This window comes from Caretta caretta, chromosome 2 (assembly GCF_965140235.1).
Source record: "Caretta caretta isolate rCarCar2 chromosome 2, rCarCar1.hap1, whole genome shotgun sequence".
Classification (NCBI taxonomy): Eukaryota; Metazoa; Chordata; order Testudines; family Cheloniidae; genus Caretta; species Caretta caretta.
In genome coordinates, this window is record NC_134207.1 from 17923336 (window position 1) to 17945918 (window position 22583).

General features: G+C 45.2%; 1 protein-coding gene and 1 long non-coding RNA gene across 3 annotated transcripts in view; both read left to right on the forward strand.

The window, feature by feature from the left end:
* ADCY8 (adenylate cyclase 8) overlaps positions 1-22583 on the forward strand; it is a 179563-nt gene that overhangs the window by 11474 nt on the left and 145506 nt on the right. The window lies entirely within an intron of this gene.
* On the forward strand, positions 10222-14327 carry LOC142070940 (uncharacterized). Its single transcript, XR_012666871.1, has 2 exons — positions 10222-13114; positions 13834-14327. It is a non-coding gene; the product is annotated as an uncharacterized LOC142070940 (long non-coding RNA).

Here is a 22583-nt window from a genome sequence, read left to right on the forward strand (position 1 = left end):
GTCTACCTTAAATGTGCAACAAAGAGATTAATTAAAGAAACAGCTATTTGTTTTCCCATCTCTGTTACTCAAACAAATGAAGAAGATCTATATCGTATGTGATTGTCTTATGTGTAGTGCCCTACCAAATTTGTGGCCATGAAAAATGCATCGCGGACCATGAAATCAGGTCTCCCATCATGAAATCTGGTATTTTGTGTGTTTTTACTCTATACTGTACAGATTTCATGGGGGAGACCAGCATTTCTCAAATTGGAGGTCTTGACCCAAAAGGGAGTTGCAGGGGGTTGCAAGGTTATTTTAGAGGGGTTACAGAATTGCCACCCTTACTTCTGCGCTGCCTTTAGAGCTGGGCAGCTGGAGAGTGGCAACTTTTGGCCAGGCGCTCAGCGCTGATGATGGTGCCCCACCACCAGTAGCACAGAAGTAAGCATGGCAATACCATACTATGCCACCCTTCCTTCTGCATTGCTGCCTGCAGAGCTGGGCGGCCGGAGAGTGGCGGCTGCTGACTGAGGGCCCAGCTCTGCAAGCAGCAGCGCAGAAGGAAGGGTGGCAATACCACACCAGGCCGTCCTTCCTTCTGCGCTGCTGCTGGCGGCGGCTCTGCCTTCAGAGCTGGGCTCCCGGCCAGCAGCCGCCGCTCCCCAGCCGCCCAGCTCGGAAGGCAGCGCTGCTACCAGCCACAGTGCAGAAGGAAGGGTAGCAGTACCACAACCCCCCCTACAATAACCTTGCAACCTTCCCCCACACAACTCCTTTTTGGGTCAGCTTCCCTACAATTACAACACCATGACATTTCAGATTTAAATAGATGAAATCATGAAATTTAAGATTTTTAAAATCCCATGACCGTGAAATTGACCAAAATGGACCCTTAATTTGGCAGGGCCCTACTTATGTGAAAGTATTTCTAATGGGTATCAGTGTTAATAATATGTATCTATAATTATATACACATCCTTAGAGACTTCTAATCATTATAGAGATCATTCCAATATGTATTAAATCTAATTTATTATGATAGACATATGTGGTCTTGTATGGGAGGTATTGATATCTCGTGCACATTCCAACCAGGGACTGGGAATCAAGAGTTCTGGGTTCCGCTCCTGAATTTGCCACCTGCCATGCTATGTGTGTGACTTTGACAAGTCTCTTTACCTCTCTGTATCTCAGTTTACAAACACAGATATAAATGTATCTTCCAGGGTCCTGTAAGGGTAAATAATTAATGTTTTTGCAAAGTGCTTTGAGAACTTCATGCCAAAGGTGTTATGTAAGTGCCAACTCTTATTATTACCTTGTTGACTACACAAAGTTAGTCTCTGCACCTCACTGTTACCTTTCATTCAAACATATTACCCTTCCACAACAAAGAGCAGGAATAACTACTCTCTGTTTAGTGTCAACAGTCATTAAGATAAAAAGAAAAGGAGGACTTGTGGCACCTTAGAGACTAACAAATTATTTGAGCATGAGCTTTTGTGAGCTACAGCTCACTAGTGAGGATGATTTCAGAAAAAGTGTTGTAATATGACTTTGTTCTTTATAAAGCAGATCTGATTATATAGTGATGGATTTTCTGTTTTAGGGACCTGGTACTCTTTTACACCACAGCCACTTTACACCCCCATGGCACTGCAGGAGGCCATACAATGGGAGTAAACTACTTTATGTCCACTTCAAGGCCTCTTTACACAGCCAGAGCTCATGAGGATTCGGCCTTTGGAGTGCAAAGTTTACATGTCCTAGGATGAATCGTCTGAAATTCAATTCATATTGTTTTTCTTCTCTTCTTCATTTCTCTGTTTATTGATTAACTCTATGAAAAAGCCCCTCCCGAACGGAAAATAAGATCTTAAATAAAATAAAACTCAATCGTTCCCATCAAAGATGGCATGGCACTTTCAAGAACACAATTCAGAGATTTGTGAGAAACTGTTTGTCTGTTTAAAGCACCATTGCTTATGTCAGCTATTTGCCTTCCCTTTCCAGCTGCACTGTGAAACTAGAGCAAGATGGCATAGTTAAAATTAAAAATGCAAATCTTAATGGTTCCCACAGCAATGGTAACTGGGCTGCATTGCCCATATGTAGTATTTTCTATTTGTCTTTTTCTTGTTAAGGACTCAAGCCTTCTACCATTGAAAGTCAATGGCAAAACTCCCATTGACTTCAAAGAGAGAAGGATTGGCACAATAGTTTTATTTTAAATGAAATCTTGAAATTTGCAGATAAAAGCTAAATGCAACAAAAAATATGGAGTGACGCTACTTTGACAGAAGCTGTGATATTGCCAATGTCAATACAGCTTTTGGGTTGATAATGTGGGTAGGGATTGGCTGTATTTGTTAAAATGAAAGGGTTACAGTCTCCTTCAGAGAAAACATCTCAGTAGCCCCCTGAGAGTGGCAGCCCCGTGCTTGTCAAGCTGAAAAGAGCATGTGCAATGTTATCACTCCCTGTGTGATGACACACAGCAAATGGGGCTTCAATCATCTTCTAAAAATCTTAACATGCCCACTGAGCATGCTCAGAATTGATTTTCTTCAATAGCTCACAACTTTCTTTTCTGCCAGAAATGTACTTGTCCCTTCATCGTTAAGGAATATTTATATGTACATTTTCAAAATTCAGCCATATTTTTTGGCTACTGCCCTATAAAAAATACCTCAAGTAGCAGCCTAATATTACTCCCAAATTGTATGTTTAAGTGATGGCTGTGATAGCAACCTAAGACGTTTTAAAGTGGAGTTCTCCCCTGAAAAGTAACTTCATAGACATAGCATTAGGGGGTTCCTGTTTATTGTCTGTTAGTGATTTCCACCTCATGGTCCAGATCAATGGGATTGCTCATGTATTTAAAATTATGCACATGTTTATTGGATTTATTCCCAAATGGTAAAGTAACTGCCAGCCCTACAAATTCAGTCTGAGATCTGGAAGTGAAGCTGGGTCCTTTCATAGAGTCATAGAATATAACGGTTGGAAGGGGGTCATCTAGTCCTGCTCAAAGCAGGACCAACCCCAACTAAATCATCCCAGCCAGGGCTTTGTCAAGCCTTACCTTAAAAACTTCTAAGGAAGGAGATTCCACCACCTCCCTAGGTAATGCATTCCAGTGCTTCACCATCCTCCTAGTGAAAAAGTTTTTCCTAATATCCAACCTAAACCTCCCCCACTGCAACTTGAGACCATTACTCCTCGTTCTGTCATCTGCTACCACTGAGAACAGTCTAGATCCATCCTCTTTGGAACCCCCTTTCAGGTAGTTGAAAGCAGCTATCAAATCCCCCCTCATTCTTCTCTCCCACAGACTAACCATCTCAACCATCTGCATAACCTTGTTGCATTCAGTGGATTTGCACATGTGTAAATAAATGGCACTTATTACATAATTCTGTTGGTGATGCACAAGAAGGCATAGAACCCTGAGTTTTCTAGCTGAGTTTTTTAACATAAGTAAAAATCAGTAAAAACATTTTGTGACTAAGCTCAGAAGATTCGACCCTGAAAATACAAACCAAATAAATCTGCTGAATAAGAAAGTGTTATGTTTACATAGACAAGCCGGATCAGCTTCTGTTGGTGAGAGAGGCAAGCTTTACTGGATCAGCTTCTGTTGGTGAGAGAGGCAAGCGTTCGCTCGAGCACCTTGCTCTCGGCTCTGGGACCTTGCTTCCTCGTGCGGTCCTAGAACTCAGGCTCCAGCCTGAGCCCGAACATCTACAGCACAAGTTTACAGCCCCTCAGCCTGAGCCCCTCCCCCCCCCCAGAGCCCGAGTCAGCTGACACAGGCCAACAACCGCTGGGGTTTAATTGCAATGGAGACATACCCAGAGATTTACAATTAAATACAAGGTGGAACAGATTGTTTGGCATAAGGAGTTAACACGTATTCTAAGGGACTGTTAAAGGTGAAGTGGCCCATTAACAACTACAAGTCATACCACAAAAAAAAAAAGGGAATAGTGGGTTACAGATTGTTGTAATATGCCATAAATCTAGTGTTGCCAGGTGTCTGATTTTCGACTGGAATGCCCGGTCGAAAAGGGACCCTGGCAGCTCCGGTCGGCACCATCGACCAGGCCGTTAAAAGTCTGGTCGGCAGTGCAGCGTAGGCCCAGAACTAAGGCTGCTTCCCTGCCTGCCCTGGCTCCACACGGGTCCCAGAAGCAGCCGCCAGGTCCCTGCAGCCCCTAGGCGCGTGGGCGGCCAGAGACGCTCCGTGCACTGCCCCCACCCCCAGCGCTGGCTTCGCAGCTCCCATTGGCCGGGAACCATGACCAATGGGACCTGTAGGGGCAGCGCCTGTGGGCGTAAGGGCAGTGCGCAGAGCCTCCCTGGCCGCCAATGCACCTAGGGGCTGCAGGGACCTGGCAGATGCTTTCTGGGAGCTGCAGTGAGCCCCGCCAGGACCTCTGCGCCCCAAACCCCCTCCCGAAGCCCAACCCCCTGCCCCAGCTCAGAGTCCCCTCCTGCATCCCAAACCCCTCGTTCCCAGCCCAACCCAGAGCCCGCACCCCCTGCTGGAGCCCTCGACCCCCCCCCCCACACACACACACTCCAACCCCCTGCTGCAACCCGGAGCCCTCTCCCACCCTCTGAACCCCTGATTTCTGGCCCCACCCAGAGCCTGCACCCCAGCTCAGAGCCCATACCTGCCCCCCCCCCCCGCACTCCGACCCTCTTCCCCAGCCCGGTGAAAGTGAGTGAGGGTGGGGAAGAGCGGGCAACGGAGGTAGGGGAGATGGAGCAAGAGGAGGACAGGGCCTCGGAGAAGGGGCGGGGTGGGGGTAGGGCCTCCAGAAGGGGCTGGGCAGGGTGTTTGGTTTTGTGCGATTAGAAAGTTGGAAACCCTACATAAATCAAAGTGTCTTTATTAAGACCATGATTTTTAGGCCCAAGCAACATTGTGGATTTAAGCTCCCAGGGTCATCCTTTGAACGTGGTGTGCATGTTTCCACTTAGGATGAGGACTGAGAGGTCAGATATGGAGTGATCATTTTGTTGAAAATGGTGCTTTTGTCATTTTTCTATGTGAGAGCATAGTGATTGTCTGGTTTCACCCACATACTTGTTATTGGGGTGCACTGGATGAGGTATGCTACATGTTGTAATAGGCATGTGTAGGACCCATGAATCTTGAAAGGTGTATTGGGGCGTAGGCATGTATTGATTACCGTAGCAATGGTGATATGTCTGCAGGCTTTGCATTTAGACACTTTTCGGACATGCTCTTTAGGGCCTTAAAATACAATTACAGTTGGAAAAAGGACTCAGCAAAAATGACATTGTGGTGTTTCCTGTTTATTCTTTCTCTGTAACTTGCTTTCCGATCAGATTAATTATCTTTGCATGTCAAAATAATATCCGCTGTTTTCCTAAAGTTTGTGCATACCTAGCGAGAACTGATAGGTGCAATATAAAGATTGAGAATAAATACTTTAATTAATAAACACGCTGTTTTTTCTAATTACCATTGCTGCAAACTCAAGCTGGAATCTGGAAATGAAGCTGTATTTTTTATGCCACCAGTAATAAAGATGCTGCAATTATAAACTTCGTGGTACTTTGTGCAGTAAATTGAGCTGAATTCTATCATCAGCTGCCTTTACAGAAGTCAGCAACATGCCTTCTCTAAGGGAGGCACCGGCTATCTCCGTCAGCAGTGGATTCCTTTGCAGTGGACCCTGCTAATCTTCACCACCTATGCAGCATATGTAGGATATGGACCCAGAATTCTGTTTGTGGCACAAAGTGTTCTCAACTCTCATACCTCAAGGAAGGCACAGTGTTTGTGCCTCCAGAATTTGCTTGGCGGAGATATCCAGTTCAGTTCAAATTTGCTTGGTTTACTCCACAAAGTAACATGAAGTTTGAAGATAGCCTGGATCAGCCACTAATTAGAAATTAGCCCACAGTATTGTTGGTGATGCAAGTAGAGGGTAGGATCCAGCTGATTCTTCCGTAGCACTAATGATAGATTGCTAAAAGTAGTAAAACATGATCTGCTCAGTAAAGTCAGCATGTACTGTAGAACGCAAAGAAACTGCAGAGAGCGAGTTTGCCAAATAAGCAGAGGCCATTTTTACACAGTCACATTTTTTTATTTTATCACAAACTCACTTCAAATTGTCTCTTGTGCTGAGTTAATAGAAGTCCACCCAGTTCCAATGCCACACAAAGCTGCAAAATTCTCCCACCCCTAATTTCATAGCCCTGTTCTAACTTTAGTAATCTCATTAATGTACATTGCTTTGGTTATGGCCACAGATCATGTTCTTTATTGCAGATGCCATTCAGTAGACTAGCAGAAGGTGTATACACGAGTTTGAGTGAAGAACAATCAGGTAGAATTTTTACAGTTCCTAATGAAAGCCTTGATTCAGCAAGAGACTTTAAGGACATGCATAACTTTAAGCATATGAGTTGTCTTGTTGAAGCCAGTGGGACTTGAGCTGGGTGAAGTATTTTTGGCAAATAGTAAATTCATTGAAATATTAATTTTTCAGGACATCAAAACTATTTGCAAATTCGGGTTGATTTCAGCAACTAGTTTCAGCTTCAAAAAACTGATTTTTGGTAAAGCCAAAAACTGTTTGTTTCATCTATTTTGAAATGTTTCATTTTGACTTTTTGTTTCAAAATGGTGGTTTGTTTTGGTATTTAACCCAAAACAAAATGAAAAAACAAAACCTTTTGTTTTCAACCAAACAAATCATTTTGTTTGACCAAAACAAATTATTTTTAATTGTTGGGTGTTCTTTTTATATTTTTGTTTTGGCAAGAAAATTAAAAAAAATAATCAATTTCGGTTTGAACTGAGCCCTTCCCCCCTGCCCAGATTTTCCAGTTCTTTCCTCCAATCAAAAAATCAGTTCTTGGTCAGCTTTAAATTGGCCTACTCATGTTCTTAAAATTATGCAGAGGCCTATGGGACTTTTATAAAAATAACAGAAATCTTAAAATGTAGATAAAAATGGCCTTGAAGAAGATTCGGAGCTGCTCTACCTCTTGTTTTGCAGCTGAGGATCACCCAGGTGTGGAAATGTCCTGGCCAAGATCCCTTGAAGCTAAACATGCCCATTTGTCAGGAAATCTAGAGCATGGGTGGGGGTGGGGAGCTTAGGAGCAGTTATGGAGTCCATACATCACTGGAAGATTCCTCTGTTTCGGAGAAATTCTCTTGGGGCTGGAGCCACTGGGTTTAAGGCTGCTTTATATCACTGGAGCTGCGGAAGCATCCTTGTGGGCTGACCATCTGGCCCACTTTACACAGGTGTGACTACATGAGATGCCAAGAAGTTGAGAACTGGCTTTTCCTTGTAGCTCAATGAATATAAAGTGATCCCCACCTTATCTAAATAAGCCGAGACTCTTAGCAGCAGCACAGAATTGTAATTCAGGCAACATAATAGCTAATGTTCTCTTCAGGAACAATATACTGAGACCATGCTGGGATATTTTTTTATAATTTTTTCATCGCGTGAAGGGCAGTTCACTCATTCAGCAACGTGCCTTAATTTCCTGAGCACAAATGCACATCAGCACAGTTCAGAACAGCGATCTAAAATTCTTCTGCTCTTATAAAGGATTTTCAAGGCAGCTATCCACCAGCTCCTGCAAAGTACAGGAATCTGGCCGTAATGATGAATACTTTGGGAGTTCAGGCCTTTGGGAAAAATATTCAAACTCATTCTGAGGACATTGTTATAGAACCAGGGAACCTCTGGAGCTGAAAGCAAGAATCTCTACTGCCTGAGGTGAAGGGCCAGCTTCCCCCCTTCTGAACCGTAATAAAGACATGTCTACGCTGCATTGTAAATCCGGGTCTGTGGGATCCAGGCTTGTGGACTCCGTGTTTCCAAGCCTACACTTGAGCAGCCACACTGCGTTGTAAACCTGGGTTTACAGTTTCTGGACCCAGGTCTCACAGGTATGCTAGCGCATCCACACTGTGCTACGCAGACCTTCTGACTCAGGTCTGCAACTTGAACTGCATCAACACTGCAAAATGACAGGGCTTGGACCTGAGTCACAGCAGGAGTTGGTCTCAGGCCTACCCCCCGGAGTGGTTCTAGGACCTGGGTCTTGCATGCGTGCTGATCAGAGTCAGACAGTTTTGTGTGTGGATGATAGTGGGTTTTGGGTTCAAACCTGAGTCTGAGCCCAAGTTTACAATGCTGTGTAGACATACCCTAACAGAATCCCATCCTCTGTGGATCAAGCACCAAGAGGCACACATAACACATTGACCAATGAGCTACAATTGCTCTTTATGCTGTTCTTTTACTAGAACTATTTCAGAAGTGCCAACCACCCTCCCTCTGATAATCAAGCCAGTATTCAAGGTGTCTCAGGTCAGGGAGCCAAAACTTCCAATATGCAAAATCAGCGGTCACTTTGGAAAATGTTGACTGTGGTATTCACAATTGGCTAAGTTAACAATCACACAGAAAAGAGAGATCTTTCATTGCTGTACGCAGTGTTGTTGTAGCCATGCTGGTCCCAGGATATTAGAGAGACAAAGTGGGTGAGGTCATATCTTCTATTGGACTGACTTCTGTTGGTGAGAGAGCTTGTATCTCTCACCAACAGAAGTCAGTCCAATAAAAGATATTACCTCACATACCTCCCCACAGAGAAGAGAGGCAGGAAGAGACAGCTACAACAGAGCCTGATGCCTCTGCGGGCCTCTCTGTATGCCCTGCTAGGAAAATGGAAAGCCGCACCTGTTTAGGCCCCCTCTTGCCATCCCCTGCTGGCTTAGAGGGGTTGAGAGAGGAAGCCTTCCCTCTGCTGCATCTGGCCTAATCAGCAACAAGAGCTGACACTTCATTGCCTGCTCCCACATGAGGTAATGGGAGATGGGGTCAGAGGGGCTGTGGGGAGAATGTGGGCACAGGAGGCTTGTGGAGGGGGACAAGAGTTACATGGGGAAAATTGGAGAGATGGGTACAGGACGGTCTGGTACTGGGGAGTGGGGGAGAAATACAGGGGGACCCTGGAGAAGGGCAATTGGGAGGAACTAGAGGAAGTGGAACAGAGGGAAAGATGGACAAGGGGGAGACCAATAAGGTGAGGACCTTGAGTGGGGGGCCACCACAGGCCGGGACTTTGGGTTGGGGGTTTGGGTACAGGAGGACTGGGGATGGGGTAACTAGTGCAAAGGGGGGTTCTTGAGGAAAAGGGACAGGTACAAAGGGATCTGGGGGGGAAGCAAAGGGTGTGGTGGGGAAACTGGGAGGGTGGCTGGAAGGAGAGGCAGAGTAGTGGAGAGAGTTGCAGGGAGGGGAGCTCTGTAGGAGACTTCAGGGGCACCTGGAAAGAGGGAGGCAGAGCCTGGGAACTGAAGGGGGAGGGATCCGGGAGACAAAGAGAGATGAAGACAGAGATTAGCTGGAGAAAGGATGGGGGACGCAGAGCAAAGAGAAAGGGTGTGAAATGTTGAGAGACAGAGGGGGAGTATCTGAGGGATTGAGAGAGAGAGAGAAGTGGAAGTTTGGTGCATGTCAGACTGAGGGGATGTTAGGGGTGTATGTTTTTGAGAGACCTGGGGGCAGAGGGATATTGGGAGAGGCAGAGAGAGATGGGGACTTTACAGGGGCAATGAGGAGGGGACTGGGATGCTAAGTACTTTTGAGCTCTAGAGCTAGGTCTTAGAGCTTGAAACACTTCTGTGTATCATTATAAATACAGTATCCAGCTCTTCAGCGGGGAAGGCTAGTGCTGCTGGCCCTCTTTGTTCACAAGATGACATATGGTGTCATAGAAGCATCACTGGACCAGAACTAAAATGATCACTGCTGGTCCCCAGACAAAGGTCATTTGGGGATAAATTCCACATTTGAAGGAAAAACTTGCTTTTCTTTTTAGAATTGGTCAAAAATGCAATTATTTTTCATGGGAAATATCAAAACATCTTTATTTTTTCTAAGTTTCCTGTGGAAACTTTTCAGGGTTTGTTTTAATTAAAGAAAAGAATTGATTTTCAGTAAAAAAAAATTGGTTTTCAAATATATAACCAAATTCTAACATTTTTCCTGAAATATTAATATTTTAAATGAAATTGTTTTGGTTTTCAGTTACTGTTTTTTCATTAAAAAAAAAACAACCCAAATTTCAACCAAAACAAAATTTTTCCAGTTTTCCCAATTTTTCTTTCAATTTGAAAGCCATTTTTCATTAATAAAATGTTTTGATGAATTAATTTTGACCAGCTGTATTTATTTTTGTGGTAGGTGCTTTTCTTTTAACAAATAGGAGTTGTTTGAAGTAACTTAGAGATTGGTAATTTTTTTTAAGTACTCCGTGTAGAGAAAGTATAGATACAGCATGTGAGGATGAGGTCAAATGTGCATGATTAATACCGTGTATTACATGACTGTGTGGTTTACTTCATGGTTGCAGAAATATGGGAATTTATTTTATGAGTCTAATGCCCATATATGTGTTTACCTCTAGCTGTTTTCTACAAACTGATTACTTTTAAAATGTCAGCATTTGCAAAAAAGTGGTATTGTCTGTTTGTTCCCTATAGTTAGAATAGTTTATAAATGTGGTTTCTGTGTCATATGTGTTACCAAATGTTGACTTAATAATGGCTGCTAATGTATTTGAAAACCTCTCAATCAGTGTTTTTCTATAGCACCAGCACTGTTGTATCTGAACACACAGGGAGAAACCATTTGAATATTGGGTCCTGATTCATTCTCCATCAAGATACAAGGCTTTCCCATTTTTTCCAGCAAAAGACACCCATACCCCATAGAGCAGTGGTGCCCAACCTTATGAGACAGCAAGACCACATAAAGGGCTACATATTTTAATAAGATTTAAAGTCACCTGTATTAATTTATACTTTAAGTTCAGCTTGCTTCATATGTATTTAAATGATTGTTTCTATGTGCAGTATTGTCTATTTAAACACTTGTGTAAACTAAGATGATGAAAACAGGACAACAAAATGCTAATGAATCGGCCATTAGTACATTGTGTTGAAAGCAGGCCACGGGCCTTATAAAATGCTCTGGTGGGCCATAAGTTGGGCTCCCCTGCCACAGAGAGACAATTAGGCTACTTGGTTGGCTACCCTGCAGCCAGTTTGATTGAAGAACCTCTGCTGTTTGCTGGAGGATGTAACCCAGGAACCGCTTAATGCCAACTAGCAGAGGATACTGGGGTTAGTTTTACAAGGATCCCCTGAGTCAGATATATGTACATATTAAGTTAATCAAAGGGTTGCATGTCAGATCTCTATCATGAGCCACTAGCCCACTGGTCATCATAATCATTTCAAAATGTATGCACAGCTAATAGTTAAGGACTTATGTATCTATACTGGAAATTCGGTTCTCAAAGCCTTGGAACTAAGGTAGGTGACCAGTAGGTGATATGTCTGAGGCCTGGACTGCACTACAAAGTTAGGACGACATAAATCTCCTTGCATTGACCTAGTTGTTCATATGTCTACACTTAAATTTGTCTCCCACCGATGTAAGCACCCTGTTGTAGCAACACAGTAACACTCCCTCCCTGCCTCACAGTGCCCGACACTGACTGTTTAGGTCACAACTGTGATCTCCACTGCCCAGGAGTCACGAAGGCTGGAAGCCTTCCCTCCACTTTAAAGTCTTGCACATTTTTGAAATGCCTTTTCCTGATTGCCCAGCGTGGCGAGCACACCTAGCTGCTCTCCATCGTCATGTGCAACTGCCCAGCTGAGCATGCCAGCAACATGCTCCAGATGTGCTCCAGCTTGGTGTAGACAGGAAATATTGGATCACCTTGACCTGTAGGGAGAAGAGGCTGTGAAAGCACAGCTATGGACCAACCATTGAAATGTCGACATCTATGAGCAGATTGCATGAGGGATACAGGAGAAGGAGTATGACAGGGACCAGCAGTAGTGACACATGAAAGCGAAGGAACTGCAGCAGGCATATCAGAAGGCCAGGGAGGTGAACAGTCAATCAAGTGCCAAGCCACAGACCTGCCGCTTTTATAAAAAGCTGCATCCCATACTTGGGGAAACTTCACCACCACCCTGCAGACCACCATGGATACCTTCAGGGAACCAAAGTCACAGGCCCCTGGCATGAACAGTGAGGAGGAGGTGGAGCAGGTAGAGAAGGAGATGGGGGATGTGCGATGAAGTGGGAATTTTCTGTAATATTTTTAAGACTCCTATGTATGCCTCAGTTTCCCCAATATGCTGCACTTCACCCAATAAAGGGTGGAAAAGGACTGTTTGCTCTCAGGGCAGGCTAAGAAACATAAGTGTGGTTGTTGGCTATCAATCTGAGCCTCAGTCCCCATATCAGTGGAGCACCTGAGAAGACAATGGCAAAGCCAATCACCAGAACACTGACACCTAGCTACCAACAACCCAGAGGGAGGTGGAATTCCCCAAGTCTCAGCAGGGAAGCTGAGCAACATTCCCCAGCTCAGGAACAAAGAACTGGAGAGGTGTGAGGTAGGGGGATAAGTGTTGGCTGCTGGGAGGAGTCAGGGCCCTCACCTAGGAATGGACCAAGGAGGTCAGACTGAGAAACACACAGAGTTTGAACAATGGGAGTCACTACAGCTTGGCTGGGCTCTGGGCTGACAAGAATGGTCTATGCATTCTCCTTCGTTTCTCTATGTTAACCAAAGGATTCCCTATGCTGTCTTCCAGTTGACTAATAAACCCTACTGGTTTTGGTAATGCTGTTTGAGAGTCACTGCAAATGCTTGGCAAGGTGCATTAATCCCCAAAGAGTGTACAAGTCTCTATCAGGAGTCTATCTAGTTGGACTTACTGAACGGAGCTCACACTGTGAAGCAGGAGTGCTGAAGGCCTAGAGGTCCAGTCTAAGGAGGTGTTGAAGCTGCCTGGCTTACCCTGTAGGAAGACTGAAACCCCTAGAGGGTCTGGCACACTGAAGGTTCTCCTCCTAGAGAATGTTCCAAAGCGGGGTTGTTAACACCAGTCCTGTGGACCCGAGACAACATCCCACCAGGGAATCCAGCTATTCCACAAGGCAGGACCTGTTTGAGATTCCACTGCAGTCCAGTCAGTTCCGGCAGTCGAGCATGGGTGCACCCGTTGCAGGGGAAGGAACATCGAGTAAGTGTGTGATTGTATTTCCTATTACAGTGATGTACTGATGGCACCCCCAGTGTAACAGGACACAGCTATCAACTTTTCATTAAGGGCTAGCAGAACAACCAGGAGAGGTGGAATTGCTATTTGCTTTTCATTCCCCTGTAGAGTTAGGCAAGGGGGGCCATGCGGAGCAGTTTGTGTATCTACACAGGACTGTTGCTTGGATCCTCCTGAGAGATCTCGATGAAACTTTCATGGACTTAGTCTGCAGTCCTTTGCCGAAGGTGTCTAGGGATGGCAGCCTTATTTCTTCCTCTGTGTAGGACACTTCCAAATGCCAGTCACAGTAACTCTGGCTGCTACTACTGCAGTACACAGACTAGCAGCATATGGCCCCAGGCAGCAGCTGCTCTCTCTCTTCCTTTGTTACCCTCAGGAGTGAGGTATCAGCTAAAAGCACCACTGCCTCTGGAAAATAGTGCCAGTATTCAGTGCCATTGCCCTGTACTCGGTTTCATGCAATCAAGCAATTTCCTCCCCATTTCCCTGAGCCCAGGTGGGCCATACTCACCATGGCTGGTGCTATGAGTGGTGCGCTGCACAAGCACGCCAAAGCAGAAGTGTCAATAAGCACATCTCGTTTAAAACTTTAGGGGACCGAAGGAAAAGAGTTCTGAATCTTAACTTTCTCTTTCCATTGTGACTGTTTTGACAGTTGTACCTCTGTGTTTTACCTGCAGTTGCTAGCACGGGGGAGGGTTCCCCCTCCACACCCATGGAACACCTGAGCCAGATAAGGAGGAGACAGAAGAGGACTCGGAATGAGATCCATCAGATCCTGCAAGCCAGTGCTGCATTAGACAAAGGGCCTGGAGGGTGAACATCGCAGGCAGCCTGGAGAAGGAAATAGCAGACAGGAGAAAGGCCCAAGAGTGCCAGCAGGGAGAGGAGAGGGAGATGCACCAGGACATAATGGGGTTTCTCTGGCAGCAAACACAGACGCTGCAGACTCTTATGGACCTATAGGTTCAACAATTGCCACCTCTCCTCCCTTTGCAATCCATGGAGAACTCCATTAAAACACCTCCCTTAAAACCCCATCAACGTTCCATGTGGCATCAGGGGCCACATCCCTACCCCTATCACTTCACGCTGGGGGACACTAAGGACAACCACAGCTTCACATACGTTGACCTGTGAAAGTCACGGTTGCTGTATGTGTAGGTAAAATGGACATGAATGTTTTTTTTCCCCTTGCTAAGTTCTGTTCCATTAATTTATTACGTTTTTATAGGTTTGCTTTTCAATTGCACAGCTTTTTCTTTGCACTGATTTTGTTACAGAATAAAATTCTGTTATTTGGGAAATAATTCACCTTTATTAGTTCACAACATATGCTGCAGAGGGCCTAGCAGTTCAGAAAGCACTCGCTTACTTGTTACTGTACAGTCTGACACAACTCATAGGATCAGTGACAAACAAGGTGTAATAATCATAAATGTACATCAAGAATCACAAAATTAACAGGTGCATTGATACTGTTATGTTCACAAATGCACACCAAGCAGCACACAATTCCTAGCAGGCCTCAAAACAGCAGGGCCAGGTAGAGCACAATACACCACCATGCATTACTGTGGCTCAGTGTTAAAGTATTCTTTCAGAGTCCCTGAGTCATATAGCTCCGCGTTTAGCTCTTCTAATAGCTTTTGTGTCTTGCTGTTTGAACTTAGTAGCCAGCAGCTCCATCTCTGCCCTCTGCCCCAATGGCAATTTTTCCCCCTTTACTTCACAAACGTTATGCCGGACACAACAGACATCTATAACCACTGGGAATTTTGTGCACTGAGATCCAGTCTTGTGAGTAAATAACGCCAGTGTCCCTTCAATCTACCAAAGTGCATTCAACTGTCATTCTGCGCTTGCTGAGCCGGTAGCTGAATCTTTCCTTGGTTCCATCAAGGTGGCTAGTGTGTGGCTTCGTGAGCCAGGGGAGCAAACTGCAGGTTGAGTCCCCCAGAATCACTATTAGCATTTCAACATCCCCAGTGGTAATCCACCAGTCGGGAATGAAGGTCCCTGCTTATAGCTTTCTGAATAGCACTGTGTTCTTAAAGATGCATGCATCATGCACCTTCTCTGACGAGCTAACACTGGTGTTGGCAAAGTATCCCCGGTGATCCACCAAATGTGCATAACCATAGAAATGTAGCCCTTTCTGTTGATGTGCTCTATAGCAAGGTCATCTGGCGTCAAAATAGGACTATGCGTGCCATCTGTTTGTCCACTGCAGTTCAGGAACCCCATTGCTGCAAATCCATTGACTGTGTCCTGCACATTGCTGAGAGTCACAGTCCTGCGTAGCAAGAGGGGATTAATGGCTCTGCACATTTGCATGACAACGGCTGCCAGCATGGATTTTTCAAAATCCAAAGTGATGTCCCACTGACCACAGAGCGATCGCCACTCGCTTCTCCACTGTCGGTGCAGCCACTCTCATCAACCCAAACCTTATTGTGATGTGATCTCACCAGAGCGGACCCGGAAGCAGTTCTCTGCCATCTGCAGCTGCTCTGTGAATGCCACCATCTACCTTGAATTGGCTCTCACTATGTCCCATAGCAATCCGTTCTCCAAGAAATTGTCATGTTCCGCGCTGATTCGGTTCTTGTTGTGGCTGTGCAAACTCTGGAGGATTGTGCCTCCTCTGCTTGCAATGCTCATGGCAATAGTGCAGAGCTGTGCAGGCTCGATGCTTCTGTCAGAGATGGTGGACAGCGAGGAGGGACATGCAGATTCATGCAGTTTTTTTAAAAAAGGCACCAAAATGATGAGCTAAGCTATAGATTACTTTATGGGATGGAGACTGTTGCATGCCAGGAAATTGACCCCATGCTCCGAGTCACCCCTGTACGACTCATTTCTGCCCCACCATGCATTGCCAAAGCTTCCCAAAAGACAGTGCGCTGGATGGCGGCGAGTTGCACAGTGGGATACCTGCCCATGGTGCACCACACTGTGCAGTGACACAAGCACTTCTAGTGAGCACGTGCAACACCAATACAAGGAGCCAAGTATGCATGCATACAAACAATATACAACCGCAGTGACTTTATGGCAACGTAAGCTGCACTGACCAAAGTTTGTAGCGTAGACATGGCCTTAGACAAGTTGAAGCAGGAGGAAACAAATGCTTCTCTCTCTGTCTGGTCATGTGTGTATTGAACATTGTATGTCTCACAATGGAAGCCTTTTTGCATACTGAGCCTTATATCAGTGAAAGATTGTGAAATCTACAAGAGAGGAAATTTACAGGAAGAAATAAACAGCAGGAGGGGATCCTGTTTATGCATAAAGGCAATGGATTGTGGGGGTACATCTAGGAGCGTGGGTCTTTCACCTGGGAGACAACCTGACAGGATGGCTTGTCTCATGAAAAAGGGATCACAGTGTGGCTAGCTGGAAAGTACGGGTGAGCAGTAATTTATTAGACCTGAAAGTATCTTGTTAATTATATCTAAGTTCTAGGATGCCTGTTATGGTTTTATTTTATATGTAATCCTTCGTTTCCAATACTTCTACTTGCTATCACTGGAATCTTCATACTTTGTTAAATAAACTTTTCCTTGTTTTGACTACAAACATATCTAAGAGTTGTGCGTTAAGCAGAGTGGTGATCTGAGGTGTATCAGGTAAACTGGTGTGCACTGCTTCTTTGGAAGAAGTGAATTTGTGAATACTGCGAGTGTCCAGTGGGAAAGGGACTGGACATTCCAGGGAGACACTTGCAGGGCTCAGGGGTTGGGCTGGACCTATTGATAATGTGTAAAGAGACAGCGAGGCCTGATTAGACCTAGAGGGGAGGGCTTGTGTTGCCAGTAGCCAATGGAGTTGTGGAGCAGACCTCCAGCAGGCCCAGGCAGGGCTTCCTCACGCCAAAGGCGGGTGGTAGCAAGGTGCCTCACAGCCCTGGGGATCTCTGGGAAGCCTCACAGGGGGTTTATGCTTCCAGAGAAACACTCGTTCTGAGTATTAACAAACATGAGAAATTAAAGAGGATCATCACATGAACATGAGGAACACTTTATTTCACTTGTGTTCCAATAGACGGTGAACTGAGACCATCAGAACAGAGCCCAAGGGCTTGATCTAAAGCCTGTAGAAGTCAATGGGCATGTCACCATCGATTTCAACAGGCTTTGGGTTACTGCCCAAGTCCTAAACAATATATCATCCCGTTTTAATTAAACAGAGTCCCTTTTCACCTGGCACCTTTCATAGTGTTTATACATAAACACTGCTTGACTTCCTGTAAAAATCAGCCAATGGGCAGAATCAATTTATTGTAATAGTATTGGCTTGATTTTTAAAGATTAAGGAATAATTTTTCACCCAATGACTGAAACCCCATTGACAAACCCAATACACCAGATTATTCTCCATTTTTTTTAATGACACGAAGCTCTTAAACATTGTCTGTCAGCCCTCAATAATAGCTCCCCAGCATGTCCAAAAGCATATAATGTTCCTTTTCAGAGGCTCATCAGCAATGCTTTCCCACGAGATCAGCAGTTATGTATCATTACTGCTTGGGCACTGATCTGTATATTCTCTGGAGGACCAAAAGCTGCTTTGCTCATGCAGAGAGACTCTCTGATATCCACAGAGTTTTGTGTGAGGAGGACAAGCAGGATTTTGTGTCTCTAAAGTCTGATTGAACTGGTATTGTAAAGCAGCAATGTAGATCGCTCATATTGTGTGTGCATATGGGGCCTGATCCTCAGTCGGTATAAATCAGCATAGCTCCATTTTGGAGCGTGATGCTGATTTACACCAGCTAAGGATCTTGCTCATTATATGTTAACGTATATACATCAAGATCAATGCAATAGGTTTGATCCTGAGATGTACTGAGTTCCTGCAACTTCCACTGCCAGCAGCTGGGATTGGATGACAGGGGATGGATCACTCGATAATTGCTCTGTTCTGTTCATTCCCTCTGAAGTACCTGGCATTGGCCACTGTTGGAAGACAGGATACTGGGTTAGCTGGACCATTGGTTTGACCCAGGATGGCCATTCTTATGTTCACTGATGTCAGTGGGAATTGCAGATGCTCAGCATCTCCCAAGTTTAACCTCCATATTCTTTTAATTTGCTCGGAAGGATCCAATTCCTGTTTACCTTGCTCACGTGAGTAGTCCCACTGAAAGAAATGAACCTACCCTTTTGAGTAAACCAAGCAGGATTTAGTCCACAGTAGTTATCTGGGTGTGCTTGTGATCCCATACTTGTTTTATACCAGAGTAACTCCATAAACCTCAGTGGAATTACTTCTGGCTAGCCACAGTGTGAGATCAGAATCAGGCCTTGCTCAGTGTTTTTTCTCTTCCAACAAACCAGCAGAAGAAATCTAAACCTGTATTATGTCTCTGACATATTCTGTCAGGCAAAGAACTGAGTCAACTTTTTCCCGCAGCACTCTTGGTACTTTTGTATTGCGCTGAGTTTTCATGGCTCGTCACACTGAAACATCCACTGTGGCGAATAGCAAAACACCCCCCACAGGTTTCACAAAGGAAAACATTTGTCTTTGTCTAACTTTCTGAGATAAAGTTTTAATCCAGCTGCTGTGCTGTAGTCTCTTGTGGGTCGTGTCTAGTATATTTCCACTCGCCTCTGTGTTCCTTTCCCATTCTCCGTCTGGGTGGGTTCTTAATTGTGTCTTATGAAAAGAAAAAAAAAATAAGAATCAAAACCAAATAGGCTTTTAAAGAGAACATTTGACCACTGTAAATAAAACTCCTGAGGTGACCTGGCAAGCAGTGATCCAGATCTTGGGTTGCATTTGAGCTGTGCCCAGCCCAGCTCTGGATGGGTGGGAGTGCAGTTGTGGCCTTAAGCCACCTTTGCATCTCACCAACAATTCTAGAGTTTTTCAACTAGGCTGGACCCCAGCCTCAGGGCTTCTCTAATTTATGTCAACTACCAATGGTCCCTAAGGGCCATTCCAGCAACTGGGTGTTGGTGTGGCATAGAGATGCCCCAGACATGCTCCCTTTTCCATGGTCTGCATGTCTATATACTCAAGGCTAGGAAGGGGATGGTACATCAGAGGGCTACATCAATTTTATGCCATTCAAGAATTCCCCTAGATAGGGACAATATTTAGAGGCCTGTATCTTCCATGTTTACAGACTGCTATGGTGCAAAGCAGCTGCCGATCAGCTGAGAATCTCAGTCAGTATTTTTATTTAGGGGTTGTCTATATGGCAAGTTACTGCATGGGATGGTACGGTGTGAATCTACAGTGGATCAGCTTGACCTGTGGTAACATCCCATTTGGACACTGCTACAATTCTGGAGTGCATCTTGATCTACTACTACTTGAAAGCTTAGTATGCCAAGCCACACTCTGGGACATAGCACACGGGATGTTACTGCAGGGCAAGCACAGTAACTTGTTATATAGACAAGCCCTAAAGGTATAGATCTGTTATGAAAACAGACTCTAAAAATGACATTGTTGGAATACATTTTTTTAGTGATTTCCAAATGGAACTGACTAGTTCCCAGAAAAAAAGTTGGGGGATTTTTTTTTCCTTTTTTTTAAATATTTCTTTAGTTATCTTAATTGTGACTTTCAGGGGCATTGCAAAAAGAAAAATGTAATGTCGTAAAATGGCAGGAGCAGTGGGCACTGGGTAACAGAACAGAGTTGCTATTTTGCTACCAGCAGGTCTGAGTAAATATATTCCATTTTATGTGCAGGTAAGCTGTATGTACTAAAAGTTTTACAGTGTGATGAAGAGATCGCTAGATTTCTGGGTGGCCAGCCATGCAGAATCAACCTGGAATCTGAAAGTCAAACTTTTGGATTTTTACCAATATTATATATGGATTCTTCAAGCCAACTTATATCCTTATTGACACCCATGCAATCTGATTTTCTTCAGATGCTTCCATCAGTGACTGGTGTAATTGAGTGGGAAAATTATTCCTGCCATTGGAAGTTAGATAAACATTCTATCCATGATGCTTAAAAAGGGCTAGAATTGAGCTCGCTTTTCTCAGCTGCGTTGAACTGCAGAGTAAACAGGAGTAAAAATGCAATAAAAACTTATTTCATAGAATCATAGAATATCAGGATTGGAAGGGGCCTCAGGAGGTCATCTAGTCCAACCCCCTGCTCAAAGCAGGGCCAATCCCCAACTAAATCATCCCAGCCAGGGCTTTGTCAAGCCTGACCTTAAAAACCTCTAAGAAAGGAGATTCCACCACCTCCCTAGGTAACGCAATCCAGTGCTTCACCACCCTCCTAGTGAAAAAGCTTTTCCTAATATCCATCCTAAACCTCCCCCATTGCAACTTGAGGCCATTGCTCCTTGTTCTGTCATCTGCTACCACTGGGAACAGTCTAGATCAGAGGTGGGCAAACTACAGCCCGTGGGACCCTCTGGCTCGGCTCCTAAGCTCATGGCCTGGGAGGCGAGCCCCCGGCCCTTCCCCCACTGTTCCCCCTCCCGCGCAGCCTCAGCTCACTGCGCCGCCATCGCAATGCTCTGGGCGGGGGGCCGTGAGCTCCTGGGGCAGCGCAGCTGCAGAGCCCGGCCTGCCCCAGTGCTCTGTGCTGCGTGGTGGTGCAGTAAGGGGGCAGGGAGCCGGGGGGTTGGATAGAGGGCAGAGGAGTTTGAGGGGCTGTTCAGGGACCAGGGGTGTGGATAGGGGTTGGGGCGGTCAGAGGGTGGGGAACAGGGGGGTTGAATGGAGGCAGGGGTCCCGGGGGGGGCAGTCAGGAATGAGAGGAGGGGTTGGATGGGTTGGTGTGGGGAAGTCGGGGCGGGGGGTCCAGGGGCGGTCAGGGGACAGGGAGCAAGGGGTGGTGGATGGGGCAGGAATCCGGGGGGAGGGCTGTCAGGGGGCAAGAAGCAGGGGGGGTCGGTTAGGGGTCAGGGGCTGGGCCACGCCTGGCTGTTTGGGGAGGCACAGCCTCCCCTAACCGGCCCTCCATACAATTTTGGAAACCCGATGTGGCCCTCGGGCTAAAAAGTTTGCCCACCCCTGGTCTAGATACAGCCTCTTTGGAACATTTTTGAGATTAAAACCAGCAAATGTGACTTTGACTACATGCAGGGAGCCAATCTGTTGAATAAGAAGGTGCCACTTTCACAGTTTCATTTCAGAGTAGAAACACACTTTGAAGCACAGTTGTACTGCGCAAAAAGACTAATGATATCATGGAGTTCCTTAGTTATCCTTCAATAATTTCCATATCACATTTTCTCACTTTTACAAGTCAAAAGATGATTTTCTAACTGCGGACAATGCAAACTCTTCCCGGGGTATGAAACCCAAGCTGTGTTCTGTTTGTGCTTTATAGCATCACTGACAAAGGTTCTTGTTAGGTTCATGGCATATACACACACACAGTTATAACAAAAGATGAATATTCTCCCTGAAAGGTTGCAGTGGAACACCACTTATCCAGAACTCTAACACCCAACAACCAAATGCAGAGAGAGAGAGAGAGAGAGAGCGCGCGCAAGCAGGCTGCTACCTACATGCATCTGACGAAGTGGGTATTCACCCACGAAAGCTGATGCTCCAATACGTCTGTTAGTCTATAAGGTGCCACAGGACTCTTTGCCGCTCTTACCTAAGGCAGAGAGGCACAGCTCCAGGCTGGCTCTTTATGCAGAGTGAGTCTGCTGAATATCCAGCTTGCATGCTTTCCCACAGAGTCTCGTAGCCTGCAATCAGCACCAGGAAACCCCTTCAAACTTAAAGTGGTCACTTGTAATTTTAACACAGTTTTCAAAACACCACAGTTCTATAATCACAACTCAACAGACAAGTTTGAAGCAGATGAGCAAAGAAGAGAATCCTGCATGCTCTTCTGCAGCTATGCTGGCTGTACAGCATTAACAGTGCTATACGCTTGTTTTTGTCTCTCGAGTAAGCAGGTGTGATTCAAGGGCACACAGTGGACACATATGTAGTGAAGGATAAGGAGACATTTTAGCAGGTTTCCTTTTCAGATCATACTACACTTTAAATAGGACTGTGGGCAAAGAGTGACCAGCAGAGCCCTAAGTCTCTAAAAGGGTTTGATTCAGCTTGCACACATACTTTTACACTGTATTTTTACACTGACTTCATCTGAGTTATGCCTGAATTAATATTTGTGTAAAGGAAATCAGAAGCAGGCCCTGTTAGAAGCAAAGGTCTTGTGGTTAAGTGTGGAGATTCAGTAAACCTGGGCTGAGTTCTCATTTCTGCCTGTACTTCAAGTGTGACCTGAGTCCAGTCATTTAGTCTATTCTAGTTCCCTGCCTGTAAAGTTGGGGTAATAGTACCTCCTTACCACATAGAAGTGTTGTGAAGTGAAATACATTAAAGGTTTTGGAGCACTCAAATGCTATGGCAAGGCAGGCAAAGTAAGTAACCGCGTTACATTATCACTATTTCACAGATGGCACATTCATTATTTC